This window comes from Halichoerus grypus, chromosome 2 (genome assembly GCF_964656455.1).
Source record: "Halichoerus grypus chromosome 2, mHalGry1.hap1.1, whole genome shotgun sequence".
NCBI classification, from domain to species: Eukaryota; Metazoa; Chordata; class Mammalia; order Carnivora; family Phocidae; genus Halichoerus; species Halichoerus grypus.
In genome coordinates, this window is record NC_135713.1 from 98,995,373 (window position 1) to 99,012,715 (window position 17,343).

Genomic DNA, 17,343 nt, shown 5'->3' on the forward strand with positions numbered 1-17,343 from the left:
CCTTAAAATGATCTGTCTCTCAATTGTCTCCCTGATTCATATAACCCATTTGTAAATCTCCAGGCCTTTCCAAATTTAATTGCTATGACTAACATTGCAATCTCAAAGTTACCCATCCCCAGAGTCACATTCATTCCAAAATATCACCTTTTCCTGAATTTTATACAAAAAAGATTCTACCTATAGAATTAAATTTGGCTTCAGTGTTTTCTATATGGTAACTTTAAAATAGTGGCATGTGTCTTAAGGTAGGAATTCTTTATTTCTGCTTTCTTATTTTACTCAGAATTCATTCCCTCTTTAGGGAATTTTTTGGGCAACTCTATCTTATCAACCACCTTAAAATCTCTCTGGAAACTCTCCTTCTGGTAAGTACAGTCTTGCTTCTCTGAAAAGCTTTTCCTCATGGTAGAATCATAAATAAGAAATGGTCTCAGAGGTTTGCTACACCAACCTCTTCATTTGGCTGATGAGAAGAAGTCTTCCTGCTTTTTTTTTTCTTTTTTAATGACAGTGCTTAGATTTCAACTAATATCTTCCTCTCCCATTTGTTCTCCAGTATCATTTATCTTTCAATTAGAGTCTAAGATCTGCTATACTTCTAATAACCTGAGATAAAAACAACAAAAACTACAGGGTTTCTTTCTCCCAGAGAGCCTTTCCTATATTCCATTCCTCAAGTCAGATTACTGAGGACACTGGGATTCTTGTTCTCAGCGTCTGGTTAGGTTGACAGCAGGAGTGGAGACTTCTGCCACGAATGGTTGCTTCCATCTCTGGCCTTCTGGGACCTGACGCCAGCACACTTTGCACACCTAAGTATGCTTTGCCCCAGAACTTCTCTGGGTCCTCGTGGTTGAGTCTACTGGGGTCCTACTGTGCAGCAGGTACATTCACAAGGCTCCCCCACCCCCAGTACACACCTTGAGCCTCATGCCCCCCTCCATTCCCATTTTATTTTTTTTTTAAGATTTGTATTTATTTATTTAAGAGAGAGAGAGAGAGAGTGAGAGAGAGCACAAGCAGGGGTAGAGGAAGAGGGAGAAGCAGACTCCCCGCTGAGCAGGGAGCCCGATGTGGGACTCGATCCCGGGACCCTGGGATCATGACCTGAGCCGAAGGCAGCCGCTTAACCGATTGAGCCACCCAGGCTCCCTATTGTTCCCATTTTAAAGGGGAAGAAACCAACACTCTGAGATCAAGTATCTGGCCTGAGGTGACTTAGCTAGCTGAGGGCAGAGCCAGGATATAAGCCTCAGTTTTCCAATGTTTCCTATTTTCTGTATATGTTACTGGCTGAGCGCTCTGTTCTCCCCCCTCTCTTTGACACTCTCCTAACTCACTCAATCTACGTCACCAGAAGAGAGATAAGAGAATGACAGAGAGGAAGACCTCACCAGCCTCTTCCATGGTCCACCTTGAGAGTCAAGGTCCACCCAGAGGCCTCTGCTTTTTCTTTTATAATTGCCGGATAGAATCAGTAGTATTGTTAGCCACTTCTTCCCTCCTGCTTTCCATCCTCTTGTGAATATTAATCTAATGTTAGGTGTACTGCACCATTTGTCTGACTGTAATTTCTGTGCTGTGTTTTAGGTTTGTTCCCACTTCATCTCATGCAAGCTCATTTTTCTCCATTCTCGGTACAATCTTTTAGAGATTGTGACATTCTGAAAACTCTTCCCTATCACTGTTTTCCTTCAGTAGACTACGTCTGTGCAACTTCAAGGATATAGCAAAGGGGACAGAGGAGAATATATGTTGCCATGAAGGAGTTTATAGTAGAACCAAGAAAAAAGAAAAGAAAAGAAAAGAAAAGAAAAAGCCAGTCACACCAAAAGATGATCCGTAAAATAAAAATATTGATACATTGGACTTTATCAAAATTAAAAACTTTTTTTCTTCAAAAGACCCCACTAAAACAAAAAACAAGTCACAGACAAGGAGAAAATAATTGCAAATCATATATCTAATAACTTGTATCCAGAATATATAAAGAACTCTCACAACTCAATAATAAGAGAAATAACTTAATAAAATATAAGCAAAAGATTTAAATGGATATTTCACCAAAGAAGATATAGCAATATTTAATAAGCATATGAAAAGGTTTTCATGTCATTACTCATCAGAGAAATGTAAATTAAAACAACAATGACTTACCTTTTCATACTCACCAGAATGGCTAAAATCAAGACAGACAATAACAAGTGTTGGAAGGGACATGGAGAAATAACCTTCATACATTGCTGATGGGCATGTAAAATGATAAGCCACTTTGTAAAATAGTTCGGTAGTTTCTTAAAAAGTTAAACATAACCTTACCATACAATTTAGCAGTCCTACTCTGAAGTATCTAGCCAAGAGAGAGAAAAATCAAACATCTACAGAGACTTGTACAGAATGTTCATCATGGTGTTGTTCATAATAGCCAAACATTAGGCCAAATGAAATAAGCCAAATGTACAAAAGAGTACATATTGTAGTCCATTTATAAGAAATCTATGAAGACAGAAATTAGGCTAGTGTCTGAGCCTGAGGCTGGAGTGGAGATTTACTGCAAAATGGCATAAGAGAACTTTCTGGGGCAATAGAAAAGCTCTAAAACTGGGTATGATAATGGTTGCACAACAGCCAATTGGTGAAAAATAATTGAACACTCACAATGGGTAAATTTTGTGGTATGTAAATTAGAGAATTGTTCTTTATTTCCATTTTGCCAAGTTTTTATCCTTAGCTTTATTGACTTTTAAACCTATAAACCCACCCTACTTTGTTATGCATTTATTCATTTCTAGTAAAATTCTAGAATCACATAGGAGAGGGGGTCCAAACATATTACATTGTCCCTTGCTCAGCAACTGAGCAATCTAAACTACAATTAGACTTTAAAGAATGTGTTGATTTCCTTTAGGGGGTATACCAAATTTTGATAATGTAGTCAACATCTTCAAAATCTAACATTAAACAGACATATTTGAAATGCTGACTCTTAAGCCTGAAAGAATGGTTTCATTTTGCTCAGTCAATTAAAAGATTTACAGACAAGTGGTAAAAAGAGGCCACATTTTTTGCTTTATCAGGGTCAACTTTTCTCATCAAAATCTGGGTCCTCTCTTACCCACCAGATTCGGTTTCCTCCTGCAAAGAGGGCATTAACCTACTCTGGTTTCATGTTGGTAGAAGGTCAGGAATGTTTGCCACGGGTCCTCACCCCATCTAAACGTCATGTGGCCTGCCTGCTTTAGAGCTGTACTATTTTAGTAATGAGAATTATCCTGCTTGGGAAAAGGGCCAGAGTGGCCCAAGAAACCAGACAAGAGGTGGCTAATGGATATACTCTCCTTGCTCTGGCTTTCAGTACCTGGAAAGAAAGTACATTTCCTTGTCAGACTATTTACACAATTGTTATTTCCACATCGATTATAACTGGTCTCTGTGCTGAATGCCTGAGGCAGTTTACCTATCATATGCCAAATGCTTTAATATGTTAAAGTAAGAAGTTGTAAGATTCTTTGCTTGGCAAACATTTGCAGCAATAACAAAATAGTCATGAACAATACAGGAAATTAGGTTGTGATTCATTAAACAACTCCAAGTTAAATGCCACGACCTGCATGGATTCCTGGAGGGCTCACAAACTTGAGTTCTCCCTCTGGTTATGTAGGCCTTTGGTAAATTTGAAAATGGAAAAGCAGTTGATAATGCATGTATTCAGAAGTACAGCAAGCTAGAATCACAGACCTGTACCTCTGAAACAAATAATACATTATATGTTAAAAAAAAAAAAAAGAAGATAGTAGGAAGGGAAAAATGAAGGGGGGGAAATCAGAGGGGGAGTTGAACCATGAGAGACTATGGACTCTGAGAAACAAACTGAGGGTCCTAGAGGGGAGGGGGGTGGGGGGGTGGATTAGCCTGGTGATGGGTATTAAAGAGGGCACGTATTGAATGGAGCACTGGGTGTTATACACAAACAATGAATCATGGAACACTACATCAAAAGCTAATGATGTAATGTATGGTGATTAACATAACATAATAAAATAAAATTAAAAAAAAAAAAAAAGAAGTACAGCAAGCTAGCTGCCAAGAGACTCGCAATAAAGTATTTACCTTGATAATGTACTAGTACGTGGCTATCAGTCTTAAAACTAGAAATTTTTATCAATCCATTGCTTGACTGATTGATTGATATTTGGCAGACACTGAGAACGGACTCCTCCTATAGGGGCAGACTCACATTACCAAACTCACTGGGACTGATAAACACAACCCAGAATGACAATCCATGAATTTACCATGAATTGTCACATCATTCAGAAGACTCAAAAACTTGTGTTAGCAAGTTGGTACATCCTCCTCTCACCCTCAGCCACAGGAAGCTCAAGTATAATCAGAATTACCAGTGTGTCCACTGTGTTCATTTTCAATGAGAAATACAACCATAAGGCTGAAATAATCTTAGGTTTCCCCCACTGCACCATCTCTCTCTCCCTCCTCTCCCCAACCCTCCCCCCAACCCCTCTCATTCTCTGTCTCTCTCAACTTGTTACATGGTGAGCTGATTTACCCAAAGGTGATGGAATCACAACAATGGTAATTAATTAACCCTAAGGAGCATCTCTCTACTTAGAAAAATGGATGCCCTCTCATCAACCTGAGGGAAAATTTGCTATGGAAATGGAAACATTTCAGGCTTTGGGCCGAGAGTCCCACCCCTTGTGCTGGACTTGGGCAGGTCCCAACAACATCAGCCTGCTGTCCCACTCTCTTTGTCTTTGTTTCCATGGTGAGCTGATCCAGCTCTGATTGGCACACTCAGCCAGGTACAGTAATTTCTAAGAGGCCTGTAGTCATTCCATCTCCTTAAGGATATGTGGGGTATCTTGACTATGAAATATGACGTATTGGTTTCTGAGGCTAATTTATAGTCAATATGTTGAACAAGAACAATTCTTAAGATGGACTCATCAAACAGCTTTCTCTTTTGTCCCCACTGTCTCTTTAAATTCACTCTTGAAGTTAGTTCTTCTCTAGTCCCTAGAAAAAGATCTAGAACAATCCCATGATGTTTCTGTTCACTCTTTGGGAATATGTAACAAGTTATGGTCTCAGTTAAGTAAGCAAAACACCCAGCTTTATATAATCACTGGAACTCTAAACTCATTTTAAAGTTGAGTCTTCCCTTCCTCCGCTTATAGGTTACAATCAGATGGAGAAAGGGGCTTGGTTGGCTGCTCACTGTGTTAGTGTGTTCAGGCTACCCCCAACAAAATACTGCAGACTGGATAGTTTCCACAACAGAAATCTATTCCTCACAGTTCTGGAGGCTGGGAAGTCCAAGATCAAAGTGCTGGCCAGTTCAGCTCCTTGTGAGGACTGTCTTCCTGGCTTGCAGACAATTGCCTTCTCGCTGTGTCCTAATGAGGTGCACAGAGATCTCTCCAATGTTTCTTCTGATAAGGGCACTAATCCTATTGGATCAGGGCTCTATCCTTATGACTTCACTTAACCTTAATTACTTCCTTAACAGCCCAGTCTTAAATTCAGCTACTTTGGGGGTTGGGGCTTTGGGCTTCAACATAGGAATTGAGGGTGAGGACACAACTCAGTCCATAGCACTCACTTTCACCACCTTGCAGCTCCTCCTCCTCCCCTTCTTGGACCTAGTTTCTGACCCATGAATGTAGGGAGAGAGGAGATTCAAGGAAGCAGGACCATTTGTACTGGTCTGAGGCTGACCTGAGCCTTCAGCACACTCAGCAGGCCTGGCAGAGTGTAAAACCCGATTCCTTCTCTGAGGGTGAAAGTCTGTCAATTCTTGGGAGTCCTTCTTAATAGGATTGTTCCAGGCTCCTCCTGCCCCATGCTTCTGGCTCTTTTTGCTCAACCCCTAAGAATTCAGAGCCGGTCTCCACCCTCTTCCTGCTGCAGCTCCTTCTCCACTTCAGACAAGCCACTTGCACAGACAGGAGTCTCCCTTGAGTGGGGGCCATTATGTCCATTGGAAACCTTCATGCTTCCTTTTACTTCCTTCCCTTCGAATCCCCAACTCTGAGAGAACAAGCCAGTCACGACGCTGCAGCTCCAAAATCACCTCGGCTCCTGCAGTCAGAAAACCTCTCATTCTTAGGCTCCCTGGGCAGGGATCAGAATTCACTTCCCCTCCCCTCTCCTAAACTGCAAAGTGCAGAGGACACATTGCTAGCTTTCCGACTAGTGTCCCTGAAGCTCATCTCCCTGGACCTGAAGGGAATGGGAGTCTCCCCCCTGATGCCACTCCCACCCCAGTCCTCCCTTCTATAGCAGATATGGTGGATTGGTCCCCAGCATCAATTCTAATTTCTTGTCTTCTGTGCTTTCCTATACTGCAAAATTGAAAATCATTATTTTTCAGATTCTCCTGCAGTTAGGATTCTGGATACAAATCGGGTTCTGCCAGTTGATGGCACATGAACAAGATTTAGAAGGCAGAATGGAGCAGGCAAGTGGGGCAAGGGACCTTCTCCCTGCTAACAAGGCCACGGATGTGGAGATAGTACTTTTCGGCATCCATGATCCAGCACCCACTCATTATCTTCACGGACACTAAGAAGCAGCAGCATCAGTCCATGGCCGACGTTTCCTTCTCTTGGGATCACAGCTCCAGTGGCATGAGCTTGACGTCATGGTTCTAAGTTCTAGTGTTATAGCTTCCTGACCCCTCATCTCTGGAGAGTGACCAGAGTAGCAGCTCGCCCTGGGGCACATTCAGTGGATCTGTCCCAAAAGTCAGCTTCTATAGGCCGAACCTAAAGTCTACTCCTCCAGCCCTTCTAAAACTTTCTAACCACCAAATTTCTCGAGATGAACCTCATTTTGATGAAAATATCTAGAGTAGTTTCCCTTTCCTACAAACAGTCTCTGGCTAATCCACCGCCTCCCCTTAGGGAAGGCCGTAGAGAATGAAATTCCCTGGAACATCAACAACTAGGCTGAAACTTCCATTTTAACATCCTCTTATAAACCCCTGGAGGGCAATCCTTATTTTCAGCCCTTGCAGAGCCCTTCGCCAGAGCTCCTATGTCCTTACCGGGCTTGATCCTATGAAAAGGGCCCAGTGAATTTAAAATAGCACATTTTGCTCACAACGAAGATATTTTCATTTACATATCTTCACATACTCGAGACTCTACCCAATATTTTATTTATTTGACCAATGATAGTGTAATTTCTCCCTATCCTAAATGCATCGACTAAATCCCTGGACTCTCATTTGGCCTGGCCTCGGGAGCAGGCAGAGAGGTAGACAAACATCAGGAGCCTGTGAGGACCAACTTCTCTTCCAGAATACTCACTCCACCAACTAACTTTGCACCCCAAATAGATGGATTCTTGGGGTTAAGTTTTGTTCCCTGACTCATGCGGATAGCCCAGTCTTTGCAGCAGCTGAGCTTATGATCCAGAAGTTCCTTACCCCAGCTCGTCCTCACCAGTCCTCAGGGCAAGTTTTGAAGAGAAGGAAGCAGAGAGAACATGAGGACCATGGCCAGCAATACAAAGGATTAAGTGCATGGCCTGGGCAGGATTTCACTTTCTCCAATCCCCCAAAACGCCTCATATAAAGTAAGAGAAATATTGTTTGAGATGACTAATTAACTTTCTCTTAATATAATGAAGAATGTGGATAAAAACATCTTTTGGAAACTTTGCTATTTGTCTTGTTTTAGAACATTCTTAAATAGCTGCCTCTAAGCTCCCCCACCACTATAGAAATTGGGGAGCTGCCACAGTGACTCAGGGCATCAGAGGGTGGAGGATGCCATCCAAGGTGGGAGAAAGCTGCGGATGAGGAGGTGGGGACTCGGACAGGGTTGGCATCTCCACTGCAACTTTGCCTAGAGGCAACATACATCGTTTTCATAGCCTTCATCATTGGTATGCATAAGCCCCAAAATAAGTACATGAATACCATTCCCCTCCTAAAGCTTGCATCATGCTTTTTTATTCCAATCTGAGTCATGGCAATGTTCTTTGAGTCATCTGCCAGGCCTTAATCAGAATTTCACAATGTCCTTCCTATGTGAATGCTTTCTGGCTTCTCCCTTACATTTTATTTTGGCAACAGAATATCCTTTGAAAAACATGGCTCCAAGGTTCTCCACACAGTTCCTTAGTCCCTCCTGTGATCTCCCTTTTCTCTTCGAGGGCCCTTGGCAAGGTCACCGACTCCCTTTGTCCTTCCTTCTTCCTTTGCCCGTTGTGTCACTTTCCTGCCTCCTTTCCTTGTATTATTTTCTCCACTGAAAGCTTCTTCCCCCTCTCGGTGCCCTTCCAGTCCCCAGGGGACAGTGGCTTCGCTGGCTCAAAAAAGAAGACCCCAGGCTGAGAAGCAGGCAGATGGCTCAGTGCCCTCGAACCTTGGGCAGGTTCTGTAAAGCCTCAGGGCTAGTTTTCCGTACATTCAAATGGTTCTCAGTTCATATCCATAGTCGGTTTAAAAGCATTTAGATAAAAATCGTCCCACAGCCTAGGTACATTCTACCTTCACATGGAAAGAATCCTACCATTACATAGAAGACTTCTTACCTGAAAGTAACTTTCGAAATGTTTAGCCATCGGAGGCTGGCAAAATAATGATACATTCGTTAAAAAGCATGAGGTGGCTCTTTAAATACAGTGTCTAGAAAGTAAAAAAGCAGTTTACAGAATAATAAAACTTTAAAAAAGTTTTATTTAAAAAGCATTTTTTAAAGCATAGGCTTTAAAAAAACCTATGCTGGGGCGCCTGGGTGGCTCAGTCATTAAGTGTCTGCCTTCGGCTCAGGTCATGATCCCAGGGTCCTGGGATCGAGCCCCGCATCGGGCTCCCTGCTCCGCGGGAAGCCTGCTTCTCCCTCTCCCACTCCCCCTGCTTGTGTTCCCTCTCTCGCTGTCTCTCTCTGTGTCAAATAAATAAATAAATTCTTAAAAAAAATAAATAAAAAGAAAATTAAAAAATCTATGCTATATGCTATGTGTTAGTACTATGTTACCTATTACATTAAATTTGTGTTGCGCTTAGAAACAATCTGGAAGGATATGGACCCCAAGTAACAGTGGTTGCTTTGAGAGGAGGAGGGGCTGTAGGAAGGGAGAAAGGGAATTTTGATTTTTTCCATGCTTCTGAAATTGTTTGAAATTTTTACCAGCATTTCCTCAACAATTAACACCAATTTTGAATAATTTGGGGGGGGAGCATCTTCTATATCCTGGACTAGAGCTTTATTGATATGTTTAAAATCTTGTGAAATAAATTACCTTACAGTTTATTTATTAATATATAAGTACATATAAGCTACAGTTTATATATTACTTTTTTTTTTAAAGATTTTATTTATTTATTTGACAGAGAGATAGAGAGCACAAGTAGGCAGAGGGAGAGGGAGAAGCAGGCTCTCCACTGAGCAGGGAGCCGGACGTGGGGCTCGATCCCAGGACCCCAGGATCATGACCTGAGCCGAAGGCAGCTGCTTAACCGACTGAGCCACCCAGGCGCCCCTATATATTACTTATTAATCATCATTTTCCTTTCATTCCCCACTTACAAAACGTCATTTGTTTGTTAGTAAGTAAGTTAACAAACAAACTGACTGCTTTGCCCTGTAGAAAAATGAGAGCTGAGTTGACCACAGATTTTTGTTCTGGCCTCAGGTAGCAGTCCCCCTCTCCCCACCCCCAACATCTCAACCACCCAAGCAAGCCCCAGCGTGTAGCCTCGAGAGAGGAAATGGGGTTAGAGGCTGAGGTGAGGCAGAGTACTGGGTCTCCTTTTCCCTTATGAGGTTCACATCAAAGAATGTTGTTTTACGTGATAAATTCATGACCCAGAGAACAGGCCCAAATTCTGCCTTATAGACTATAGCTTCTGTAGAGGGAGTTTACCAAGTTATTTATTTCAAACCTGTCTTATTTGCTGCCAGCAAATTAGATGCACACGAAGTTTGCTATGGCAGGGGGAGGAACTTATGTCACCAAATGAAGCCATTTCTCTCAAAACCTATTCACTGACAGAATTTCTGTGAGCTTGTTTTGTTTATAGTTAGCTATGGTAATGTATGGGTTATTAAAGTAGTGAGATACACACATGTGCACACAGAATCCATTCACTACAGCCTCCCAGGATAAGCTGACACATCTTTGATAATAGATCCCCCTGAACCCAATGCCCCCAAAAGGAAATTAGTAAGAACAACTTGGGAATGTGATTTCCACCTTTTTCCCTCCTTCTACTGTCCAGCCTATTTTAAGACAACTGTATATAAACAGGCCTGTTGCCTGCATGACTCAGCCTCTGCTAATCACAGAGAACAGGAGTTTGTTTGGTAGAAGAATCAGTCACTGTTTCTAAGCTCCTATGGCTATGGCTGGTGTAGGTGTTCTCTTCTGCCCAGGCATGAGAATTCAACAAAAATGACATAAAAATTATGTGTCAATTCTATGAATTTATGGGAAATTGGGCATTATTTTTTCCATAATGTTAGTGCATTTCTTGGGGGCAACATCAATATTAAAATACTGAATTCTTGGGGCACCTGGGTGGCTCAGTTGGTTAAGCATCTGCCTTCAGCTGAGGTCACGATCCCAGAGTCCTGGGATCAAGCCCCACATCAGGCTCCTTGCTCAGCCGGGAGCCTGCTTCTCCCTCTGCCTGCCACTTCCCCTTCTCGTGTACTCTCTCTCTCTCTGTCAAATAATAAATAAATAAAATTAAAAATTAAAAAAAATAAAATACTCTATTATTATTTTTAACAAGCATGTATTTAACGATGAGACATATTTATTTGTGCATTTTCAGGGCCTGACTGCCATCAGCCTTACAGAAGCCCCATCATCTCTCACTCACTGCTCCAATGCCTCCTAACTGGTCTTGCTGCTTCTGTTCTGGCCCCACGACAACTGGTTCTCTTCATATGATGTAAAGCAATCACTTTAAAATGCAATGAAATAAGTCAGTCAGAGAAGGACAAATACCATATGATTTTACTCATATGTGGAATTTAAGAAACAAAACAAACAAGCAAATGGGGAAAAACAACTAGAGAAAGAGGGGCAAACCAAGAAATAGACTCTTAACTCTAGAGAACACACTGATGGTTACCAGAGGGGAGGTGGGCAGTGGAGGGGGGAAATAGGTGATGGGGATGAAGGAGTGCCCTTGTCATGATGAGCACTGGGTGATGTACGGAATTGTTGAATAGCTACATTGCACACCTGAAACTCATATTACATTGTATGTTAACTAGCTGGAATTTGAATAAAAACTTAAAAAAATTTAAAAATAAAAACCAAGAATAAAAAAAAAACCCGATAGAATCTGCCTGTTAAAACATCTGATCCTGGTGCTTTTATTTGTAATGGACATCTTATAACATCTATTTATATGGGAAAATAAATACATAAATAAAATGAAAATCAGGTCCAATCCCAACCTCGTTCACAAACCCTTCACTAGTTTACCACTGTATGTCAAATGAAACATGGTCTGGGCCTGGCTCCCTCTCTACCTTAGCATTTGGCATTGTCCCCCTTGCATTCCAGGCACACAGGCTCTCCCTTGCTTCAGAAACAACACCAGGCTCATCCTGCCTCAGTGCCAAAGTGGTGCCCACACCACTCTCCTCTGCCTGGGGGCTCATCCCTCTGCTTGTTCCCTCGGCCAGCACCTTCTCTTCCTTCTACTCAAAGCCTCCTCAAAATGCTTCCCCTGATGGATTTACCAAAGGGGCCCCTCCTTATTTTCCTTTACAGCTTCCTATTTGTGCCCTTTTAATACTTATTATACACTATAATTACTTGTTAACTGTCTCCCTTCCCAGGTGACTGAAAACTCCGTGTGGGGATGGGCCATTAGAGCTTACATTGTGAATGCTTCCTTCAGGGACCCACCAGAGCCCCTAGAGGCGAAGGAACTGATGAAGATTCTTTTCTTGACCAAATTTGGGTCAGGTTGCTTAACCTTGTTCTAGACCCATCTGTGCACTTCCTTGCAAAATCCAGTCTTAGCAAGAACCCTGCCAAGTCAGTTTAATTAGAACCTCCCACCCTCAATATCTGATGATCTTCAGCCAACCCCCAGGCAAAGTCCCATCACCCTGGCCTATCTTCAGTAAGAATGCTGTTGGGTTGTTTTAGCCAAACACCCCTGATCCCTGATGTTTCCTCCAAGTAATCTTCCATGCACTGACTCCCACCCTATTCCTTAGCTATAAATTCCCATGTGCCCATGCTGCATTCAAAGTTGAATCCAATCTCTCTCCCCCACCTCAAAATTCCATCAAAGTGGTCCCCACATCTATCATGATGGTCCTAAATAAAGTCTGCCTTACCATCTTTAACAACTGTCATTGGATTTTTTTTTTTTTTTAATGGAAGTTCAGGTTATGAATTCCTACCATATCATCAGTGTGAGTCATCATTAGCAAAAATTGTGTTAAAGTTCTTGTTAACATTGTCAACTTTATTTCATTGGACAATTTGTTAATAGTAGTCTAAATCTATTAACTCTTTTCCTGTTGAATTCTGTAAGTAAAGATTTTAGGTCAACATCAAGGAAGTAGGATATAGGAAATGGCCAGCTTTGAGACAGAGGTGTTGTTTAGGTTCACTTTCCATCAGTTTGAGGGGTGCAATCACCAATTTTTCTAATGGGGTAAAGACCAGGGAGCATTTTGATAGGACAGGATACAGAAGTATGACTCAGCTCTCCCAAACCAAGTCTTTTCACAATGACCTCAGTTTATTTGAAACAATGGGAATCCAGGATCATTAGCACATCTGTACTCAAAAATAATAAGGGAAATATTTTAACCTTCTCTTAAAAGTTTCTGTATCAACGTCTCCTTCCACTCATGCTTATGATCAGTGTGATTTTTTTATGTATTCACACAAATAAAAGTATAAAACAATTTCTTTAGTTTTCAACAATAAAATTATTTGCATATTTGTAAAGATTTAGTCAAAGTCACACAAGGAAATCATTGTTATTTTATGAGAACCTAGATTCAAAATATAGAAAATTAAGCATAAATCTATTGCAAGAGATACTTTATATTAGCTACATAATTCCATAGTTTTGAAACAAAATAGCCATGATTGTTGCTACTGACCAAAGGCTAAATATGATAAGGTTCTATTGTGACTATCATGTAACTAATCAGTTGAATTGACACACATTTATTGAGCTTCTACTATGACCTTAGGAAGAAGAGTCATGGTCCCTCCCTTCAAGAAGCTTAAGTTTAAGGGGGAAAAGGTAGCACATAGGTTATTATATTTTACATTTATTACTTATTGAGTGCCTACTTACATGTATTAAGTGCTCACTACTTCTAAGTTTTCTATTCATTTATTTTATTCATGTTCATATTTATAATTATATTCATATTTTATTTAATCCTCACCACAACCTATTAGGTACTTTAACTACATAGCAATTTAACGTTTAAGAAAACTGAGGCTCAGAGCAGTTAATTGGCTTATCTACTTACACACAGGCTGGTAAGTGTCAGGGCTAGGGTTCCTCCCAGATCTTCCTGATTCAAAGGCTCAGAACTTTTCCATCATAAAAAATGTGCTTTGGTCAGATACTATTCAGGGTCTTCCCAGGAATGCAAAATAAGACCTGATAATAAGATTAGAATGTGAATTTCATGAAAGATGGACTATGTCCATTCTGTACCCCATTTTAACCCCAAAACTCAGGATAGTGACTGGCACATAATCTGACCTTGATAAATTTTTTAATTAATTAATTAAGCTTTGAAAGCAACAGATTCTAGCTCAGAGCAGGATATACAGAGGGAGATTGAAAAGATGACTCTTGGGTGGCTATAGGGGCCTCTAGATAGCTTACAAAGATCTGATGTAAATGTATTTTTCTGGACAGAGGGAACACAGCCTTCATCAGACTTTCAAGGGACCATGATCTAAAGATATTTATAAACCACTGATATAATCTCTCCCCTTGATTTAAAATATTGGAAGAATAAGGCTCAGAAAGCCAAGTGATTGGCCCAACGTTATGCAGCTACACAAGGACTGGGTCTGAATGTAGAACATAGATACACAGATTATCTGATCTTTGAACTTCCAAAATGTCACCCATGAAAAGACAATGTGGTGTTGTAGGACTCAGCCATGAGCAAATCAGGCTTTCCTCTGAAATGGACACTCAGCTTTCCAACAGATGATAGAGGGCTATTTAGTCAGTATAGGCTCCTTGATGAAACAAATAATCCCCAAATCTCAGCCACTTAACACAGTGAAAGCTTTATTTATTGCTCCCATCACACCTGATATGGGTGGTGAGGTTTTCCTCCAAGCGACAATTCAGGGACCCTGGTTTGTTTCATTGAATGGCCCCACCATCTTGGAGGCTTTTACTTTCAGGCATGCAGATAAGAAGGAAAGAGGGCATGGAGGGTCGTGGAAACTATGACAAGGCCTCACCGCCACCCACATTCCATGGTTTCAACCAACTGCAGAAGAGACTGGGAGACCCAATCTTCCTGAGCGCCCAGCAGGGTAAGCCATCACACTTGTTTGCCTGGGACTGTCCCAGTTTTATCACCTGAAGTTCCATTTCCCAGGCCAACTAGGATAGTTGATCAGCCTAGTGCTGCAAGAAGTGGAAGTGGCTTGGGTGAACATCTAACAGCCACAGGATATTTGATAGGGCCTAATAAATAGCATTATTTATCCAGAAGTAAAATAAGAAAGATAGATGGGGGTCAAAATAGTCACCTTTTCCGGTGGGAAACCTAGATCAGGGAACAAGGCTTTTCTCTATGGGAGAGGCTCCCTCATTCTGAACCCCAGAATGAGGTAGACTTTCCCACCTTGAGTAGTGCTAGACCTTTCACGTGGGAAGTGTGATGGGTGGAGCACAGGAGAAGTCCCACTCTCTGTGAGCAGGTCTACTGCCAAAAAGAAAAAGGAGCTGACCTTGTATACTCATTTTTCCCCAAATTTACCAAGGAGAGAAGCCACCCCATCTTCCTGAGGGATGAGGAGGGGGAGGGTGTGAGTGAAGGGGTGGGGGGAGGAAAAGGAAGTCCAGGCCATTATAATAAATGATCTCCCCTCAGAAAGAAGGAAACATCAGCCAGAGGAAAAAGCATTCCCGTGTAGTGAGGAGCAGACCATGGAGTCTAATTGTGTGACTTGGGTACTGAGGGCACCCAGGACTTCAGCCCAGGAGAACTCAAGGTGACAGGACTGGAATGTTACTGTACTTTAGTTGGAGTAAGATGCATGAAGAGCATAGACTAGAAAATAGAAAATGGAATCTAGGGGTGCCTGGGTGGCTCAGTTGGTTGGGCGTCTGCCTTCAGCTCAGGTCATGATCTCGGGGTCCTGGGGTCGAGCTCCACCTCGGGCTCTCTGCTTGGTGGGGAGCCTGCTTCTCTCTCTCCCTCTGTGTTCTCTCTCTTGCTCTCTCTCAACTAAATAAATAAATCTAAAAAATAAAAAGAAGAAGAAAGAAAATGGAATCTAGAACATGAAAAACCGGATGTGGCTACCTTAGCATGCTCTAGTTGTGAGAGAGAGAGAGAGAGGAAGCTTTTAGGGCCTCCTAAAAATTGACATTGTGGAGCCAATTTCTCGTTTTGTACTGCTAATAAACAGTTATTCCTCCTCCTCCTCTAGCACCACTCCTACCACCACCAATGGAATATTTTTCACTGTAAGTTCAAGAATCAGCATTTTGGTTTGTATGTTTCAATCTCTGTGACTTCAGTTAACACAGAGTCCCAGAGAAGGAGACCCTCCAACAGTATAGGACAAATCAGGTTCTGCGTCTGGAAGGCTGAAGATGAGGCCTTGGGCCCCCATGAATTCCCATGGGATAAATGCCACTTTGAAAGTCCCCTTGAGCTGCCCAGGTGGCTCAGTCACTTAAGCATCCAACTCTTGATTCTGGCTCAGGTCATGATCTCTGGGTCACGAGATCGAGCCCCATGTCAAGTTTCGCACTGTGTATGGAGCCTGCTTAGGATTCTCTCTCTCCGTCTGCCCCTCTCTCTCTCCCAGTCCTACTTGCACATGCTCTCTCTCTCTAAAAAAAAGAAAAAAAAGAAGGAAAGGAAAAGGAAAAGGAAAAGGAAAAAAGAAAGCCCCTTGACAGCCACCCAGCAGTTCTCTGAGGGGATACCCCACTGGACCACGCAGGGACCAAGCGTTTCCTTTGAACTGACATTATCACAGAGTGCATAACCGTAAGAAAATGAATTCCAGTTCTAGACCAAAAAGAGATTATCAACTGCACAAATACCATCTGGAGGTAATAAATGCTACGGTGTGTGATGGGGTGGGGAGAGGGAGAAGGCGAGGGGGACTAACTGGGTGCCTGACTTGTTTTGCCAGGTCCTACATACTTATTTTAAATGAAAAGAATAACCAGAGAACAGGTGTGGGGAGGTTAAGTAAATTGACCAGACTCATATAACTAGTAGCTCTGAAAGATGGTGTTCAACCCCAGACCCATCTAGTTTGAAGAGTAATAATAACAACAAAAGGAGATACTCAGCATAAAGGTAGATACAAGTGCCCTTGTAATAAGACTTAGAAATTAGAATGCATAGTTACCTAACAAAAACTCTCTCAAGTTCTTTTTCAAACATTCAGGAGATACACGCTGTTTGGAATCATTTTTCAGTCCTGCATGAAGGCAAAGAGATAACGAGCTCAACGAGAAACTCTGGGATAAAGGGAGTCTATGGAGCATACTTCCTGATCCTGTCTCTGACCAGCCATGCATGGGAACGAGTGCTGGGAGAAGTGATAGAAACTCAGTTTTTACAAGACTTGGTCTTGCCTTTGCTTGCTTTTGGATTTTGAAAACAGATTACATTCCAAATTAAAATGGCCACACTGCTGCTTATTAAATATTCACTTTTTATAAACTGACAACAGGAAAGATTCAATATTTGCATTGCTTTTTGAAAGAGCCCCTCACTGGAGCATGTGACCAGAACCTTCCTCCTGGGCCAGAGGATGAGATGAAATGAGACTTTTTTTGGTGCAGATCTTGAGAATGTTGGCTTAACTGGGCTAGGGAGCCACCTTGGTTAATGCCAAACTCCAGGTTGCACCCACACGTGGACCTCTGACTTTCCTTATTCCTTATCTCTCACCAGTGTTCCACTAAGTATAGGCATCTGGCCATGTAGGGTAGAATCTCCTGGGATGAATTTTCAAAATGCATGAGCATTAAATTTTTTTTTGTAAACCTTAGGGTTGAGAATCACTGTTTTAACCAAGATGGTCTTTGTAGAAAAGCTGCCTTAAGCCTCACCTTGACTCAGAGTTTGGACTTTTTCT

General features: G+C 41.8%; 1 long non-coding RNA gene across 1 annotated transcript in view; it reads right to left on the reverse strand.

The window, feature by feature from the left end:
- Window positions 1-16,674, reverse strand: part of LOC144380972 (uncharacterized) — a 45,468-nt gene extending 28,794 nt beyond the window's left edge. Inside the window, exons 1-2 of the long non-coding RNA XR_013445343.1 lie at window positions 16,609-16,674; window positions 13,509-13,642 (exon numbers count right to left, since the gene is read on the reverse strand). This is a non-coding gene — a long non-coding RNA (uncharacterized LOC144380972). The remainder of the gene's footprint in view (window positions 1-13,508; window positions 13,643-16,608) is intronic.
- Window positions 16,675-17,343: the final 669 nt, after the last annotated feature.